The following is a 19,470-nucleotide window of genomic DNA, read 5'->3' as shown; positions in this document are numbered from 1 at the left end:
CTGAGTTCATGAGGGTTGCAACGCGACCCTGCGAACCCAGATTTCCTATGATTTCAGAGATCGCAATTCCTCCCGAAACCATCCCAAGAAACTGTTTTAACCAGAATCGACTATAGAAATGGTCTCAGGAGTACTGAAATACCATAATAAACTTTAAAAACTTACAAAAACTCAATTAAAACTTAAAATCAAACTCAACAAAACTAACTCAAACCTTTTAAAGGACACAACCTGAATACCTTGGAGAATCAAGCTTTCCCCACTAGAATCCATGCTATGTATAGTCCCCACTCCTTCACAAGACCAATCCCCAATTCAAACCACCATTCAAGCTTAGAATTCAAAGCTTTTTCCTTCAAAGTTCAAAAGCACTCTCACATAAGGGAGAGAAAGAGAGCGAACGAGAGAGAGAGTGTGTTTTTTTTTTCTTCTGAAGTTTATCAACACAACCTCTTGACTGAGCATACATGGTCTCAAAAAGACCAAAATGGCCCCTAGCCATTTAGTCTTTCCCTTGAAACCCCCAAGGGCAAAAAAGACATTTGACACTCTCTAATCCCACTTAATCCTTATAATTCCCAATTAATTCCTCTAACCCCAGAATATCACTATTTTCCCAAAATACGACTCATACTTTAATGAGTTCCGGTAACTCTCCTAATTACCGAAATACCCTTTGGCTCACCCCGAGTCGAGTATAAATCCTCGTTGTGTCTAAACCGCTATCTTGCTCAAAAGGAACAACTCCTACCGAATATCTCAAATATACCCACATAACCATGTGGGCTCAAACATATAACACATATAACTTTTGATATACCCACAGTGGGTTAAAATTACAAAAATGTCATTCTTAACATAAACGGGCCTATAAGCACATTTAACACACTTAAGCATGCATAATCAGTCATATTATAATATAACTCATGTAATTCACATAATATTCAATAATGTCACATATAATTCGACTTCTGCCCTCCCGACACCCTAATCAAGGCCCTAAGTCTTATTAGGAATTTTGGGACGTTACAAGTGGACTCCTCATTAATGGCACAGATTGATGGGCCCAACAATAGGGAGTCAATACATGGCACTACCTTTTCCAAGAGTGACGCCATGAAGAGCCCAAGCATCTCCTCCCGAAGACCTTTCGAATCACTCCTCTCAGTCTAAGTCTCCACTGTTTGAAGACAAGTGAAGACTTAGGGGGCAAATGTTGTTTGTGTTTTCACTAGAGGACACGTGGCATTCATTAGAGGAGTAGTTAAGCTCCTCGAGCACTAGTGAGGTTTCATACTATGATATGGACAGACGTGGATGTCTCCCAGTGAGGTCACGTCCCGAGGTCTGTCCTCGAGGCGCGGATGTCTCAAGGTGAGGCCACATCCCATGACCCATCTCCAAGGTGTGGATGTCTCCCAGTGAGGTCACGCCCCGAGGACCATTAAGATGGACCTCGCTCTCTTGATTTGCCAATCTCCCAAGTCTAGGATTCTTATCCTCGGACCTGGAGTAGCTGCCAGTAGGGTTGTGCAAAAAATATTGCAACCCACCCAACCCGAAGAACCTGCCCAAACCAACACGAAAAAAATCGAAAAAAATGCAACCTGAAAAACCCGACCTTCATTTCAAACTGCTAAATTATTATATTGGGAGGGTTGAAATTTTTGGCAACCTGCCCAATTAAAGATTTGTCTACTTTTTTTAATTTTATATTTATTTAATTATTAATTATACATATATAAAATTAAATTCAAAATCAAAATCAATTTTTTTTATAAAAAAAAACCTATATTTTAAAGTAACAATTATTTTAGTTACAAATACAAACTAAAAATAGAGAAAATAAAAAAAAAATAGTGAAAATGATTTTTTTAGAAAAAAGTCTCGGCAGTTTGGGCGGTTAACCCGCCCAAACTGATGGTCGGGTTGAACTTCAATTTTTTTAATTGGGTGGGTTACGAGTTGAAAAGTACCGACCCGATAAGTTTGGGTTTGTCAAAATCCACCAAACTTGCCCAAACCAACCAATGAACACCCCTAGCTGTCAGGTGTCAATCGCCGCGGCTGTGGCCCACCAGATCATCTGACAACTTTTGGTTAGCCTCGATTAGTGGTGTCGAGTTCGTACCCTCGACAATCGGCATTTCCTACAATGTCGTATGACATTGGCAAACATGCGCCATATCCTGACACGATCAAATACCTGTTCCCCATAAAGTTGGTAGGCAACTTTCTACAAATGGGCGCCATGCGATCTGTCTGGGCCCACGGTCTTCGTTAGTGCATCCCTATGTAATTAATTAGCAGTTTACTCCCCAAATAATGAGGAATGTTGTATTAATTTCTCATTAAGGTCATTAATGATTCATGCCTCCATAAATAGGGTTGGGGTATCTCCTTGTAAAAGATTCAAAACTTTGGCTAGTTAAGCATTGTAAACTCAGAGCAATATATACGTTGCCTGAAACTCCATATTGAAGCTTGATCAAACAAACTTCAAACTCACTAATACCAAAGACTCGTGGACTAGGGCTCTTTTATAGCCTGAACCACATAAAATATCTATGTTATTTTCTTCTAGTTTCTGTCAAGTTCTTTGATTAGGTTAATAGTGAAAAAAAACAATCAACAATTAGGTTTAGTTTCGGTGGGTTATTCAAATCGGGTGGGTTACCAAAATTTATGAACAACCCTAATCAATCACCATGAAAAGATACATCATTTGCCATTCACGAATGCTTGTTCCACCATTTATTAAATATCAGTTAAAAGAAAAAAGAGGGGCCAAAGAAACGAGTCTCCCTATTAATACAAATTTAGTTTATTTATAATGTTGGTCTAGTTGTCTCCATTTTTTATTGTGTATTGCAAATTCTTCCCCAACTTTCTCATTTTTTTATATATTTAAAATAATAAAATGTACTAATAAAATGAATAAAAAAACTATAAAAATAAAGAGAACATTGAAGAAGAATTAAAATAAAGATAAAATTTTAATTAAAAAAATTAATATTATAATTTATACTTTTTGTATTATGATAATATTATTAATCTCATATTTCTTTTAAATATAATCTCATAAAATTATAAAATTTTAATTATAGAAAAATATATAATTTAATATATTTTTTTTTTGGTTTAATTATTTAATGTTTATTCAATTTTTTTCTTTATTTTATAATTATATATATTTTAAATTTTTTGATACTTTTTAATTATTTTAAGTCTAAAATAAATATTTTTTTTTATTAATTTAAAATCTTCTATTTTTTATTTCTTATTCAAAATTGCCATTATAGATTGTAGTTATCGTGATAATTTTTAGTTCTATTTTTAACATTAAAAGTTCAAAATATATTTAAAGTAAGAAGTTTGGGGACCAATTTGCCAACATACACAAAAAATGTGGACCAAACTATATTTAATCTTCTTTGTTGTGGTTGTTTGTACAAAAAATTTAATGGTATTAGTCCTACACTGGACTATTTTTTAATAGGAATTAACTGTTGAAATATCTTCTAAATCAATTAAAGATTTATGTAAATTAATTAGTGATTTACACAAATCATTTAGAATTGATTTGTAATTAATTAGGATTCTATTTTTAGCTTCTAATATTATATATATTGTAACTTTTTCTCATAATAAAATACAAGAAAAACCATTATTTACATGGTACCAGAGTGGGAGAAAAAAATCCTGACTCAACACATATGAGAAAAAGAGAATCACAACGCAAACAAGAATAAAAAAAAATCCCATAAATTCAATCCAATCCCTCAAAATCACAGCTTGATATTCGCTAAAATAGTCATCCAACCAAAACCCATCAGGAACACAATACAAAATGAGCCAACAAAGTGACAACAAATCAACTCCCATCCATGTCCTTGTTCAACTCGAGGGTGCCTTTAATGCTTGCATTCTCCTTACTGAAACAAATTATGTATGGTCTCAATTGACGGAGATGCACATTGTTGAATGTAATAAAAGCACATACATTACGGGCAAAACTAATCCTCCAGCTAAATCAGACAAAGGCTACAACAAATGGCATGTTGAAAACCAAAAGGTGAAACGCTGGCTTCTGAAGTTCATGTCTTCTGATATCATGAAGTGATTTATACGTCTGTCGACCGCTCATGAAATTTGGAGTAGCCTTTCCAAAGATTTCTCCGATGGTAGCGAGGAGACACACATCTATTCTATGAATTTGAAAGCATTCTCAGCCCAATAAGGTATGAAAACACTCTCAGTTTGTTATGGGGAGTTAACCGAAATTTTTCAAGAGTTAGATCATCGAGATACAGTGGTCATGAAGGATCCTGATGGTGTTACATCATACTGGCAATCCATTGAGTGAATCCGAGTCCACATATTTCTTTCAGGGCTAAATAAAAGCTTTGACCATTTTCGACGTGAAATTTTAAGCCAAACACCTCGACTAAGTTTAGAAGAGTGTTATTCCAAGGTTCATCGTGAGGACATAGGATCCACTGCCTTCAATGAGGAGATTATCAAAACTAAAGCTTTTGCAATGCTTTCAAAACATCAACCCAGTCACACATCACAAGATCATCCCAAATTTACTAACTCAAAGAATTCCACCATCGATAAAACCTCATTGAAATGCACTCAGTGCAATCAAACAGGCCATACCAAAAATTGTTGTTTTGAGTTAGATGGATATCCAGACTGGTGGGACCTAACTCACCATCGAAATGCTAGGAGACCTCCTATGACCGCACTTGCTCTAACAAAAGAAGATGTTGGTCTGTTTACTTCATCAGCACTGCAACCACTACTGAAGAAGGTAAAGTTTATAATATTTCTGAACCTGTTTTGAATAATGCATGGATAATTAATTCTGGTGCCACTGATCATATGACATTTGATGTGAACCAAGTATTTAAACTGAAACCCTCCTCTCGAAATTGTGCCTCTACTGCAAATGGTAAAACTAACCCAGTTCTTAGGGAAGGGTCATCTCATCTTGCTAAAACTTTACATCCTTATTTTGTATTAGTGGTACCTTCCTTGAACTATAATCTTCTCTCTGTTTCTCAAATCACTAATGCCTTGTCTTGTGTGGTTGTTTTTGGTCCTGGCTCTTGTGTGTTTAAGGATTTCAGACTTAACAAACGATTGGTTATGGTATTAAGAAAGGGATGTTGTACTACTTGGACCTCAAGTCAACAACTTCCAGCAAACTACAACATGCTCTGGTCGTCAACAATACCAAGAAAATACCTGAGATTTGGATATTTAAAACATTTGTTTCCTACTTTGTTTCTAGTTTGGATATTTCTAATTTCAAATGTGATGTTTGTGAACTTGCTAAAATCCATCATGCTTCATTTCCGTTGGTTTTAAATAAAAGTCCAAATCCATTTATGGTTATTCACTCTGATGTTTGGGGCCCTTCCAAAATTCCTACAATGGGAGGCTTTTATTGGTTTGTTACATTTATTGATGATTGTACTCGAATAACTTGGTTATGCCTTATGAAATCCAAATCAGAAGTTACGGTATTATTTCAAAAAAATTACAATACTGTAACAACACAATACAATGCCCAGATACAAGTTCTTAGAGTGATAACGGGGGAGAGTATAGCAGTAATGAGCTTCAACAATTCTTAGACTCTCGTGGGTCTATTCATTAAACCAGTTGACCATATACACCACAACAAAATGGTGTTGCTGAAAGAAAAAATAGATACTTATTGGACGTTGTTCGCACTTCCCTCATTGAAGCACACTTGCCCCCCCTACTGGGGTGAAGCTCTCATCTCAGCTCCCTGCCTCATCAATCAAGTTCCTTCCAGGTCACTCAACTTCCAAACACCATTTCAAGTACTCTCTAATGTTGTTGTAGCTCCATCAGTCCCCAACTTGCCACCTCGTGTATTTGGTTGTGCTTTCTACGTTCATCTTCCTAAAGCTCAATGGAGTAAGTTAATGCCTCACGCCTTGAAATGTATTTTGTTGGATATGCATTTCATCAAAAAGGGTATCAGTCTTATCGCCCACCTACTCGGCGCATGTTTATCACTATGGATGTTGTTTTCCATGAAGATGTAATGTATTACTCTCAGTATGACTTTCAATGGAAGTATCTTGAGGAAATTCAAATTCTTGAATACAACCTTGTGACAGATGCAAAAAGGTAAAACTTGATGCGGCAGAAAAATCTGATGACAATGTAGGATAATTGGATATGAGTGGTCAAAACTTGGATATGAGTGGTCATACCCTACATAAGAACACAAAATTGGATGTATTGTATCCTAGTGGTCAATGTTTGGATATAAGTGGTAATGAACATCCTATTAACCATGGAACTTCAGAGGTCGAGTTGTAGTCTCTCCCGACTAACATATCAAACCAATCGTTAGTTAAAGATATTCTTGAGTCATCTAAGAAACAATTACCACAACGTTTCACAAGAGGTATTCCAAAACCAACATATGAACTTGATTTGTCTGGCAAAGTAAGATATCCCATGAACCATTATGTGTCTACACATCAATTGTCAAAAACAAATCAATCATTTGTAAATCAATTATCTACCATATCTATTCCTAACAATGTGGAGGAAACCTTAATCGATCCAAGGTGGAAAGTTGCAATTAATGAAGAGATGGCCTCCTTATAGAAGAATCAAACATGGGAGCTTGTGGTTCTACCAAAAGAAAAGAAAATAGTTGGGTGTCGATGGATCTTCTCTGTAAAGCACAAAGTTGATGGTACAATTGAATGCTTAATGAATGGGTATACTCAGACTTATGGAATTGATTACACTGAAACCTTTGCACCAATAGAAAAAAATGAACACAGTCAGGGTCTTGTTATCCTTGGCTGCAAATTTTGGATGGCCTCTAGAACAATTTGATGTGAAGAATGTGTTTTTACATGGATAACTATCTAAAGAAGTCTACATGGATCTTCCTCTAGGATGCACAGTGACAGAAAAACAAAGACAGAAAGTGTGTAGACTGAAGAAATCATTATATGGTTTGAAATAGTCTCCCAAGGCCTGGTTTGGAAGATTTACAAAGTCTATGGTAGCCTTTGGTTATCATCAATGCTATTTATATCACACTTTGTTCTTGAACAAGCAAAATGGTAAAGTTATTGCACTTATTGTTTATGTTGATGATATGGTGGTAACATGTAATGATCCAGTTGAAAGGAAGGCTCTACAAGAATACTTGTCCAAAGAATTTGAAATGAAAGATTTAGGCCCCTTGAAGTATTTTCTAGGAATTGAAGTATCTCAATCTCAAAAAGGTATTTTCTTGTCTCAAAGAAAATATGCTTTAGATCTTTTGAAGAAAACTGGGATGTCTGCATGTCAACCAGTATATACACTGATCGAGGAAGGATTGAAATTACGAATGGAATGTGATCAAGTTCCAGTTGACAAAGAAAGATATCAGAGACTTGTTGGCAGATTGATGTACTTAGCCCACACAAGACTAGATCTTGCATATGCTTTGAGCATCGCCAGTCAATTTATGCATAATCCAAGTGAACAACATATGAATGCAGTCATACGAATTTTGAGATACTTAAAATCAGCTCCAGGGAAGGGAATTTTGTTTTCTAGAAAAGTAGAGAAACAAACCTTCGATGTATACATTGATGCTGACTGGGCTGGAGATAAAAATGTCATGTGATCTACTTCAGTGTATTTTACCTTCATAGGTGGGAATCTTGTCTCTTGGAGGAGCAAGAAACAAAGTGTGGTCACCCATTCGAGTGGTGAGGCAGAGCTATGAGGAATCACTTTTGGAGTTTGTGAAGGACTGTGGCTAAAATTACTCCTTCAGAATTTAGGCTATTCATCAAATACACATATCCAATTGAATTGTGATAATTAGTCAGCTCGTGATATGGCACATAACCCAATTCATCATGATTAAACAAAACATGTTGAGATTGATCATTTTTTCATCAAATAGAAATTATAGGAGAAAAGTTTAAAGCTACTAGAAATCCGATCAGAAGAACAACTAGCAGATATTTTCACCAAAGCATTCTCAATTCGTATTTTTTAAATAAATTGTAGACAAGTTGGGCATGATGGACACCTATGCACCAATATGAGGGAGAGTGTTGAAATATCTTCTAAATTAATTAAAGATTTATGTAAATCAATTTAGTAGTTTTATATAAATCAATTAGTGATTTACACAAATCATTTAGAATTGATTTGTAATCAATTAGGATTGTATTTTTAGCTTCTAATACTCTATATATTGTAACTTTTTCTCATAATGAAATACAAGAAAAACCATTATTTACATTAACTAGCCAAGCCAACACACTGAAGATGGAACCAATTGTACAAATAAGCTTGTGAAATTTTACAAAACTAGAGTAAAGACTCACATGCTTTACAATGCAAGAGTATAATCACACATAACTTCAACAATTTTGTACTTTGTAAGTAAGGATTTTTTTTTAAGTATTTAAGTGCTTGAATGACAACAACTTAGGTATTTTAATCGCTAATATTCCATTTAATTACTATAACATCAACAATTATTGGAAAATTTAACGTAAGGTCACTATGAAATTGTTCAAGTTAGATGTTTTTTCCGTAAAATTGTTTTTTAGGTATTTAAGTGCTTGAGTGATAACAACTTAAGTATTTTAACAACTAAAATCCCTTAATAATTATTTTACTTTTAGTTTCAAAAATAAAAAATATAATAAAACAAAAGTAAAAAATAAAATATCTCCATCAAAATTTAAAAAAAAAAACAATTTCTCAAAAAAAAAAACAAAATCTAATATTTACTTATTAGCGCCAGAAATATAAATGATAGTTTTATAAAATGCGAAACTTTTAGAAACTACCTATTATCCCCGTTTTGCCCCCGAACGCATGGCATGACATAATGGGTCTGTGGGCTCTCTCGAAGAGATCAAAGGCCTAGCCTAAGCCCAATGGATAGGGAAGAAGGAAGTCCTAGTGGTCCAATTGTCAATAAGCCCAACATTGTACGATGGGCGCCACCATAACGAGGGAATCGAGACCAAGATGCGGACGCAACTCAGCTTCTCGGTTCCAACCTAATGGCTTCAACAGGGATGCGAGTAAGGGTGGCCGGCTCAACAGTCTGAAAATGGACTGGGATATTAGTAAATAAACCCAAGCTCTGGTAAACGAACCAGGGTCCTGGTAAACAGACCGGGACCTTAGTAAATGAACCCGGACCTGGGATTCGGGTGGGCAGGATTGAACTTCCCTGACGCTGACACATTCCCTAGAAACATGGAGTTTGGTCTCCTCAACTAACTTGCATAAGAGGTTACATACGGAATGTACGCCGTTATTGGGGAACAGTACTGCCACTACTCTGGCGGATCCTATTGTTGCGATAATTTTGCTATGCAAGTGCACACAGTCGCAATTTGTAACAAAAATGGTAAAAACCGAGTATCGTCCTCAAGGACTGATTTATCAATTACCAATCAATTAATCCTTTAATTCTATTTGATAAAACAATTATCAGAGATTTTAAACTAAGAAAAATACTAACAAAGCGCAAAGAAGAATTAAACAAATTAACAAAGAAAATACAATTAGGACAATTATGATCATCTATTTTTCCACCCTGTTATTTCCTAATGCAAGCATCTATATCCCCTTCTCCCTATTCAAGAATAAGTTGCAACAATAATTCATAATCTGGTCAAGACTTATGAAATTCAATCTAAATGACAACTTCCTATATTTCTATGGTAAGTTGAATCATGTAGAGGGCATTAGCCACGCAACTCAGAAAATAAGCAAATAACCTAGATACTTTCGTTCTAAATTAAATTTGCATCCAAACAATCAAAGCATATCAAATTTCACTTTTCAGATTTCAATTTGAATCATAAAATTAGCAATTAGAGGTGATCAATCAATAATCGCACAATTAACATAGATTGCAAGGAATTGAAAGAGATGAAGAAGAATATCAATTTTGCATTAAACCATAACAAGGGTTTCCAAAAGATTCACATAAAAGCCCTAAAAGAAAATTTAGCCTATGATATTCATTCTAGCCAAAAACTTGTTCAATTACAAACATGAAAATTGACAGAAAAAGATGAAGAAAATTCAGAGACGAATCCTCCAATATGGTGTTCTTACTCCAGCCGTCGTCGTCTCTTTGTTAGCCTCTCTCAGTCGCCTATATGACTCCCAAAAACCCTACTGAAAATTCCCTCTGGAAAAGACTGAATTGCCCATCAAAAATAACCAATTATGCCAGAAATCGCGACCCCAGCGCTATAGCGCTACCATTGTAGCGCTGTAGCGCTAAACTCAGAAACAAAACGGGGAAAAACTGGGCACCAGCGCTGTAGCGCTCTTTTGGTAGCGCTATAGCGCTAAAGTCAGGAACTATATTCCTGAAAACTGCGTCCAAGCGCTGTAGCGCTCTTGTTGTAGCGCTGTAGCGCTAAAGTCAGTGCCAAACCTCTTCCAGATTTCTTCCTAGCGCTACGGCGCTCCCAAAGTAGCGCTGTAGCGCTACTTACAGAACCACCCAAAAATCACCAATCCGTCTCAATTTCATTCCATTTTCGCTCCTTTTCAATATTTGCATCACTTAACATCAATAACCCTGAAACAAGAACAAACGAGCATAAATCCGAAGTAAAACAATCCTAACTAAAGAAAAATAGCCTAAGAACTAGAACCATAAACGAGCCTAAAACTCGTTTATCACCTATCCTCAGGATCTCCTTAGAAGCCCACACAGACCAGTTTGAGGCTACGTACCGCTGTCAGTTGTAAAGCTTGTTAAGCCCAAGCCGGCCCAATGGGCCCTGATTAATGTGTATCATTTAGCAAAGTCCTTTGTATTAAGCCTCCATTAGTCAGCAAACCATGATTATATCCCTATTGGGCTCGGATTAGTCCAGCCCAAACCCATTACATCCAACTGCCTATAAATAGGACCAAATGTGCATTGTAGAAGGGATCCCTGAATATTCTCTTGTAAGCAATTACTCTGCTCAGACTTGCATAAAACTCCATTGTAAAAGCTTTCTAAGCTCTAATACAATAGACTCGTGGACTAAGGCTCATTAACGCCCTAACCACGTAAAAACTCTATTTGTTTATCTTCAATCATTTCTTTTTATCTCTCTTATTTCTCATAATTCTAGTTTCCAAAAAACTCAGTAAACATTTTGGTGCTTTCATTGAGAGCCGAAGAAAGCTTGAAAAGATCTTGAACGTCTGCAACAATGGTGAACACCAAGCACACCATATTCGATCCTGCTCACCACCAACAACAAGGCAATGGAGAACCATTGCCTAACCAACCATTCCCTCAGGACTAACCTGAGGGAACACCCTATCAAGAGCCCCTACCTGACGATTCCTAGAATTTTGAGGACGGGGCTGACTACGAGGAGGGTTACTATGAGGGAGACGAGGAAAATGAAGGGGAATACCAGGATCACGAGGCTGAAGATCCTGCTAACTCTGAAGAAGAGATGAATCCTGAACAGAAGGACCGGAAAGTGGTTCGTCTGAGACAACAAATCTTGGAACAAGAGGCCTAGATAGCTTAACAGAAAGAGGCCACCCGCCAGATGCAAGAGTCCCTTCTGGTTCTTCAAGACCTCATTGTTGCCCAAGGATTGGTAGCTAATCCTCAGACCATTCCGATTCCAAGAATGCAACTGCCGGCCCCACCGGTTAGGACCAGCGTGCCTAAGAACAAGAGCCCAATCCCTCCTCCGGGACCACATCCCAGAGACAGCCCGTCGAATCCGGCTCAAGAAAGAGGAAAAGCCAAGATGGTTGATCCTGTGGGAAAAGCAAACCCACGGAGGAAAACTCATCCCGTTCCAAAAACGGGACGAACCCAGGGCACCTCCCTAGGAAAGAACGGATGTGTCCTATCTCAGGACGCGATCATCCAATCAATCCGTAAGGGAAGCACCCCCAGGGTGCCAAACCCTGAATTTTCCCTATACAGATGAGACGGGAACAAGGTTTTCATCCCACTGCCTTCGTGAACAAGGATCACAGAGGACACCAATGCGCAGAAGATCCAAAAACCATCAATTTGAGAGATGATACTTCCCGGGTAGACTTGCACGATGGCCTAAATGTCCGAAAGGAACAGGCCCGCAAGGAGAAGATTTGCCCCTTAGGGGGCGATCTGAGGAATAACCTCAACGACATGAGGAATAAAAGAGTCCCCCTAGATGATGGAATGGCCAAACAGTTCATGGAACTGTTGGCCACATTAAAGAAGGTCACGGATCGCTTGGTCCGAAAACAAGAGGGAGGAGGCTTCAATTCCGAAGAAAAGGAAAAAGAGTCATGCGCCAAACACATCCTGGATGTGGTGCTACCAAAAGGGTTCAAAATGCCAAACCTACTTGCCTACATCGAGAACGCAGACCCCAGGGATCACTTGTCCCGCTACAACTGCCTGATGATTGTAGCCCACATCTGCGACAAAGGCAAATGCTTGTGCTTTTCGATCACTCTACCTGAACCCGTAGAGGAGTGGTGGAAAAGAGTTAAACTAGGATTAATCCAGTCCTGGTTCGGATTGCAATCGGCTTTCTGTAAACAATTTGTGGCCGCCATGAGGACGAATATGCAGATCAGCACCCTTGCGAATGTCAAGCAACATCCCACAGAGACCCTCAGGGCCCATATCTAGCGCTTCACGGAAGAAGTGTCAAAAACCAAAGTGGACGATGGACAGCGCATGGTAGCTCTCCATGTCGGGATCAGAGTCGGATGCCCACCCAAGGACAATATGCAATGCAGCAAGGTAGCCACCCTCAAGGAATTCATTAGGAGGGCACAAGGTTTTATCAACTGGGAGGAGGCCCGAATCCAAGCTTTCGAGTGGCAATCAGCCTCCCAATCAAGTGCTCAGACCTTTCCCGGTTATGGGATGAAGTATCCCACAGACCATTATCCGACACCCCCAGTGGCGCTAGGATCAACTGGCACTCATGGAATGACCTTCATGACCCCGGCGATCTATGGTCCCACTTCATCGGGGTATGCACCAACACAATCTGCCCCATTCTCTGGGTACGACATGGCACCGATCATATACAGCACCGCCCCCGGCGGAGCCCAACCGTCTCAAGTTGGGGGAACGGAGGCGAGCGTGAACCCCTTCCAAGGGAAAAGATCGGGCAAAGAACAGAATCGATCTGAGCCCTCCAAAAAGGGCAAAAGGGGTTACGAACCCCAATATACAGAATATACCAACCTGGATGACACCAGGGAGAACATATACCTGGCGACGAGGAGTACGGTCCATTACCAAAAACCTACCCCCATGTTCAAAGTTGGAAAGAACTCAAGGGACACCAACAATAGGTGTGCCTATCACAAGGACGTGGATCATACGACCGAGGAATGTCATCAACTGAAGGACGAAACTGAAAATCTAAATAAGTTAGGGCATCTCCACCAATGGGTCAGACTGCCAGTAGGAGTTCCAGGACTGCTAGCTGCTCCCGGACAACCTACGGCCCTGGGTGTACCTGGATTGGGTCCCGGAATGCCCTATCCTTCCGAAACCACGCCTCCATGGATAGATGGTCACATGGCCACCATATCGGGAGGGCTGCATCTGGGAGGACCGACCCGTAATGATCAGAAACGCTACCTCAGTGAACTTGAGCATGACCACGAGGTATGCGCCTTGATTCAAACTCTGGCGCAACGCCCTAAGTTGATAAACTTACCCATCACGTTCATGGAAGAGGGCGCCTGGAACGTCCACTTCCCACATCATGATCATTTGGTCATCTTTGCCCAAATCGCCAACAAAATGGTGTCCAGAGTGTTGGTAGATGACGGAAGCTCCGTCAATGTGTTGTTCAAGCCGGCCTTCATTGCAATTGGCTTGACCGAGGCAGATCTGGCCTCATGTCCAACGTAGATCTATGGCTTCAATTGGGATTCACTACTCCAAATGGGGAAGATCCAACTTCCCGTAACGTTGGGGAATGAGATTCAGGGCTCGTTCAAATTTTGTGCGTTCATGGTGGTGGAGTGCCCCATTGCTTACAACGTTATTTTCGATCGTCCCACACTGGTCGATTTTGGTGCCATCTCCTCCATCCGCCACCTCTGTATGAAATTCCCTTGCAAAAATGGAGGGGTGGGAACACTCCGGGGAGATCAGAAAAGCGCCCGGAAATGTTATCACATCTCTGCTTGACCTTTTTACATGGTCCGTGAAGAGCCTCTTGAGGAAGAGAATGATGATCTAACCCCACCCCCGCAACCAGGGCGGAGGATGGTCTGGGAGGAAGATGAATTGGATCCACGAATAGGAGCGGACAGAGCACTCAAACCCATGGAGGAGGTAGAATAGGTGTGTATCAGTGACAGCGACCCGATCAAAGTAATCCAAGTTAAGAGAAACCTGAACTCAAAAGTCAGGACCGTTATTGTCGCCCGAGTCAAAGAGAAACGTCATATGTCACGCCTTAAACATTGACGTAAATGCAACTCCAATCCAGCAGAAGCGCGGACCTCTAGGGGTAGAGAGGTTTAAGGCCCTCAAATTGGAAGTTGAGAAGTTGTCCTCAATCAACTTCATTCGGGAGGCCTTGTATCCCGTTTGGCTGGCCAATCCGATGTTGGTACCAAAGCCAAACAAAACGTGGAGAACTTGCATCGACTTCACTGACCTTAACAAGGCCTGTCCCAAAGATTGTTTCCCTCTGCCTTGGATTGATCAAATGGTAGATGCAATGTCCGGGTATGAAGTGTTGAGTTTCATGGAAGCCTACTCCAGCTATAACCAAATCTCAATGCATATAGCAGACCAGGAACACACTAGCTTCCAAATAGACAAGGGTGTGTACTACTATATCGTCATGCCCTTTGGGCTCAAAAACGTCGGAGCCACTTATCAGAGGCTGGTCAACAGGATGTTTCGAACCCAATTTGGAAGGAACATGGAGGTTTACATAGATGGCATGTTGGTCAAGTCCAAGAGTTCTGAGGGACATGCTGATGATCTAGCAGAGTCGTTCGCCATCATTCGGAAGTATGGGATTAAGCTGAACCCCAAGAAGTGCACCTTTGGCGTGGCATCCGGTAAGTTCCCGGGCTTCATAGTAATCTTATGAGGAATAAAAGCCAACCCGGACAAGATCAAAGCACTGATCGAAATGCCCTCACCACGGAAGCACAAATACGTTCAAAGCTTGACGGGAAGAATAGCAGCCCTAAGTCATTTTGTCTTGAAGTCCACAGGCAAGTGCATCCCGTTCTTCAATATCCTTCGTAGAAGCCAAAGGTTTGAATGGACGGCGGAATGTGAAGAGGCCTTCCAGAAGTTGAAGGAACATCTGGCCCAAGCGCCAATCTTGTCAAAGCCAGTGGATGGGGAGTCGTTATACCTATATCTGGTCGTGACAAGCACGCCATCAGCGCCGCACTAGTGCAGGAAGAGAGAAAGGTCCACGTCCCAGTCTATTACGTGAGCAAAAGGTTGTTGGGCGCGGAGTGAAGATACTCGTTAATCGAGAAATTAACATTATGCTTACTGATTGCACCCCAGAAGCTGAGACCTTACTTTCAGGCCCATGTCATAAAGGTATTGACGAACCATCCCCTGCAGCAAGTATTACAGAAACCTGAATCATCGGGAAGACTCCTGAAATGGGCCATGGAGCTTAGTCAGTTCAACATTGCATATGTCCCCAAGATTTCCATCAAGGGGCAAGCCCTGGCCGACTTCATCGTGGAGTGTACCAGGATCACTGAAGATGAAGAACCCATTGACCCTGTCACGTCTCTGTGGAAGGTCTTCATGGACGGAGCCTCAAATGAAAATGGGACCATCTTAATATCCCCCCAAGGACATCAGTTGTAGAGCACCCTACGCTTCCAGTTTAAAGCGTCGAACAACAAGGCCGAGCACGAAGCCATGTTAGCCGGATTACGTCTAGCCCAGGAGGTAGGGGCAGTAAGTATAGAAATCTACAGTGACTCCCAATTGGTGGTCAGGCAGATTTTGGGGGAATACCAAACAAAGGGGGAAAGGATGGCCGCCTACATGACACGAGCCCGAGAATTACTCCAATCCTTCAAGAAATATCTCATCCGCCAAATCCCTAGGGAAAAAAATGTGTTTACAGACACATTGGCAAAGTTGGCCACGGATGTTGAAGCAGAACTCTCAGGGCTTGTCCCGATCAACCATCTTCCTACACCTAGTAATCAGGCCCCCACAATCAATACCATAGATTACTCCACGTCCAGGATAGGCCCTCTCATCCATTACTTAACCATGGGGGGGGGGGGGGGGGGGGGGGGGGGGGTTGCCCGCGTACAAGGTGGCTGCCAGGAAACTTCAGTACCAGGCTCCCAGATATGTCATAATCGATGGCAAACTCTATCGCAGGGGGTTATCCATGCCATATCTCTGATGCGTGTCCAGGATAGAAATGAGTGCAATCGTGCACGAAGGTTTTTGCGGAGATCACACAGCCAGACTCAGTTTGTCCAAGAAAATCCTAAGACAAGGATATTTCTGGCTAACGATGAAGAAGGATTGTGTTGATTACGTCCGCAAGTGTGAACAATACCAAAGGTATGCGAAGATCCCAAGAGCCCCTCCAACGGAAATAACCCTGATGACCAATCCCTAGCCCTTTGTAGTATGGGGAATCGATTTGGTAGGATCACTCTCGACCAGGAAAGGTGGTGTAAAGTATGCCATCGTGGCTGTTGACTATTACACCAAGTGGGTCGAGGCTGAACCAATGAACACCATCACCTCCAAAAAGGCCCTGGACTTCGTCATCAATAACATTGTGTGCCGATAAGGCCTCCCTCACAAAATTGTGTTCGACAACGGGAAGCAATTTGACAGTGTCCACTTCACTGAGTTTTGTGAAAGACATGGCATCATCAAAAGCTTCTCCGCGGTCGCCAGCCCTCAAGAAAACGGGCAAACAGAGGCCGTGAACAAGATTTTGAAGGGGACATTAAAGAAAAAGCTTCAAGCCTGGAAGAGCAAGTGGCTGGAAGAACTGCCCCGCGTCCTATGGGTGTACTGGACCACAGAAAGAACGTCTATCGGACACACTCCCTACTCAATGGTATACGGATGTGAAGCGGTCATCCTAGTGGAAACGGCAATCCCGTCTCACAGATGAGACACGTATGATCCCGTCCAGAACCACGCCTTACTCCAAGAATTCTTAGATCTCATTAAAGAGATCCGTGAAGAATCTCAGGTATTGCTGAAGATGTATCAGGGAAAGATTGCCAGGCACTTTAACTCTAAAGTTAAAAGTCAAAAATTTGAAACCGGTGATCTAGTCCTTAGAAGAGTCTTCCCTGCAACCCAAGATCCGGGAATAGGGGTTCTAGGACCAAACTGGGAAGGACCCTACGAAATCCATAATGAAGTATGTCTTGGAATGTATCGCTTAAGGCGACTAGACGGAATAGAGTTCCCAAGGGCCTAGAATGCAGAACACCTCCACCGGTACTATCAGTAGTCGGGAGGGCCTGATTCTGTTATTAATTTTTCTTGTAAACAATGTACGCCCCAGGGTGATTTCTTATTTAATAAAAATGGTGTGTATAAAACATCATAAATAAATATTGTAAAGAAATCAAAGTTTGCGCCTGTCTTCGTTCTTTTTCTGACAAGTGACCCAAGACTACAGTCTTCAATCACTTGGGGGGTATGACCATGTATACGAAAAAGTCCAGGAATAAAAACAAAACAGGATGCAAAACACAAAGTTTAGTCCTGACCTGGACCGTATAGACTGTGGGTAGAAAAACCCTACAAAACCTAATAGGACGCAAGGCTCAAGCCCAGTCCTAACCCGGGCACACATGGTCCGGGGGGTACAAAACCCAATAGGATGCAAGGCCCATGCCCAGTCCTAATCTGGACATACATGGTCCGGGGGGTGCAAAACCCAACAGGATGCAAAGCTCAACCCCAGTCCTAACCCGGACATACATGGTCCAGGGGTATAAAACCCAATAGGATGTACGACTCAGGTCCAGTCCTAACTCAGACATACACGGTCCAGGAGTACAAAAATACCTAAAAACAGTTGACCCAACATGGTCTCAAGTAACTGAATCCCTGTTCATGTCTCCTCTATTATGGCCCAGAACCATTGGAACGTGAGTCTTAGGTCTAAGTTGTTTAAAATTAGACTTATAAATGGCCCAGGTCATTGGAACCTGACCCCTAGGTTCGAAATAAGCTAATCGACTAATATTTGATGGTCCAGACCGTTGGAACCTGAACATCAGAATCAGGACAAATAAATCTGACAATAGTTAATAACTCCCTAGCGGTCCAGGCCGTTGGAACCTAAACGTCAGGATTAAAGTGAGTTAACTAATTAAGTTGTATCCAAAAGAAATCTCTAACTGTCTAGGTCGTTGGTGCCCGAACTATAAGATCGGAATAAAAAAGCTAAAGTCATATTGATAAGGGAAAATGTTGTGCAAGAAATAAAATCAATATATAAAAAAAAAAACAAGAAAAATTTTCTTGGACGCATCCGCATCCACAAAAGTGATACAAATATAAACAAAAATAAGCCCTAATTACAACTTAAAGGCCTAAGCCTAGGCTTCGCCTTGATCCGGAACATCCAGGACCACCTCGTCTTGCTCGTTCCCAGCCAAAAGCTCTGCATCAACTTTCCCCTTAGCCTCAAATTGAGCTCTCTTCGCGGTCGGATCAGGATAAACACGGAGGTTCAAGTCCTTGTCCTGGAGCCAGGCCATGTAAATGGCCTCGTCGAAAGTGGCCTCCAGCAAAACATCGGCATGCTCCTTCTCTTGGCGAACCTCCTCGTTTCGCTTTACCTCCAGTTGAAGAAGGTTGTCCAGGGCCTGAACCCGGGACTCGAGTGTTGCAACCTTCTCCTGGTCCTGGCGAGATTGGGCCTCAGCTGCTTCCAAGAGGGCCTTGGCTGATGCCTCTGAGCCTTGAACACAAACAAGTTCCGCCTCCAGGCTATCCACCAACTTCTTATGGTCAACGTCCTTCTTGGACAAAGCTTCCTCGTGCTGAACTTGAATCCGAACAGCCTCCTCGTGGTCAGCCCTGATCCAAGCAACTTCCTTGGCCAGGACCTCCTTAGCGACTTCCCACTGGTTCATGGCCCCCTCTAGCTCCATCTGGGTCGTCTCCAGCTTCATCGCCATCTTGGCCACCAGATCCATGTTCCAATGAGCCAACAGGGCATCCTAGAACAAACCAAAGTTAGAAAATATATAAGTAATAAGTATGGTAAAGTAAAATCTCACACGGACCTGTGAATTACCACGGTGGCCTGGTGACGAATGGCCTAGGAGATGAACAGGACATCTTGGCTGGCCAAGGAAGCGTACCGCTTCAACTAGAGGGTAGACATGTTATTTCCCACCTAGGCCAGCAAATCTGCAGCCAACGGAGCCGTG

Source organism: Humulus lupulus, chromosome 5 (genome assembly GCF_963169125.1).
Source record: "Humulus lupulus chromosome 5, drHumLupu1.1, whole genome shotgun sequence".
Taxonomy (NCBI): Eukaryota; Viridiplantae; Streptophyta; class Magnoliopsida; order Rosales; family Cannabaceae; genus Humulus; species Humulus lupulus.
This window is presented reverse-complemented; position numbering follows the sequence as displayed.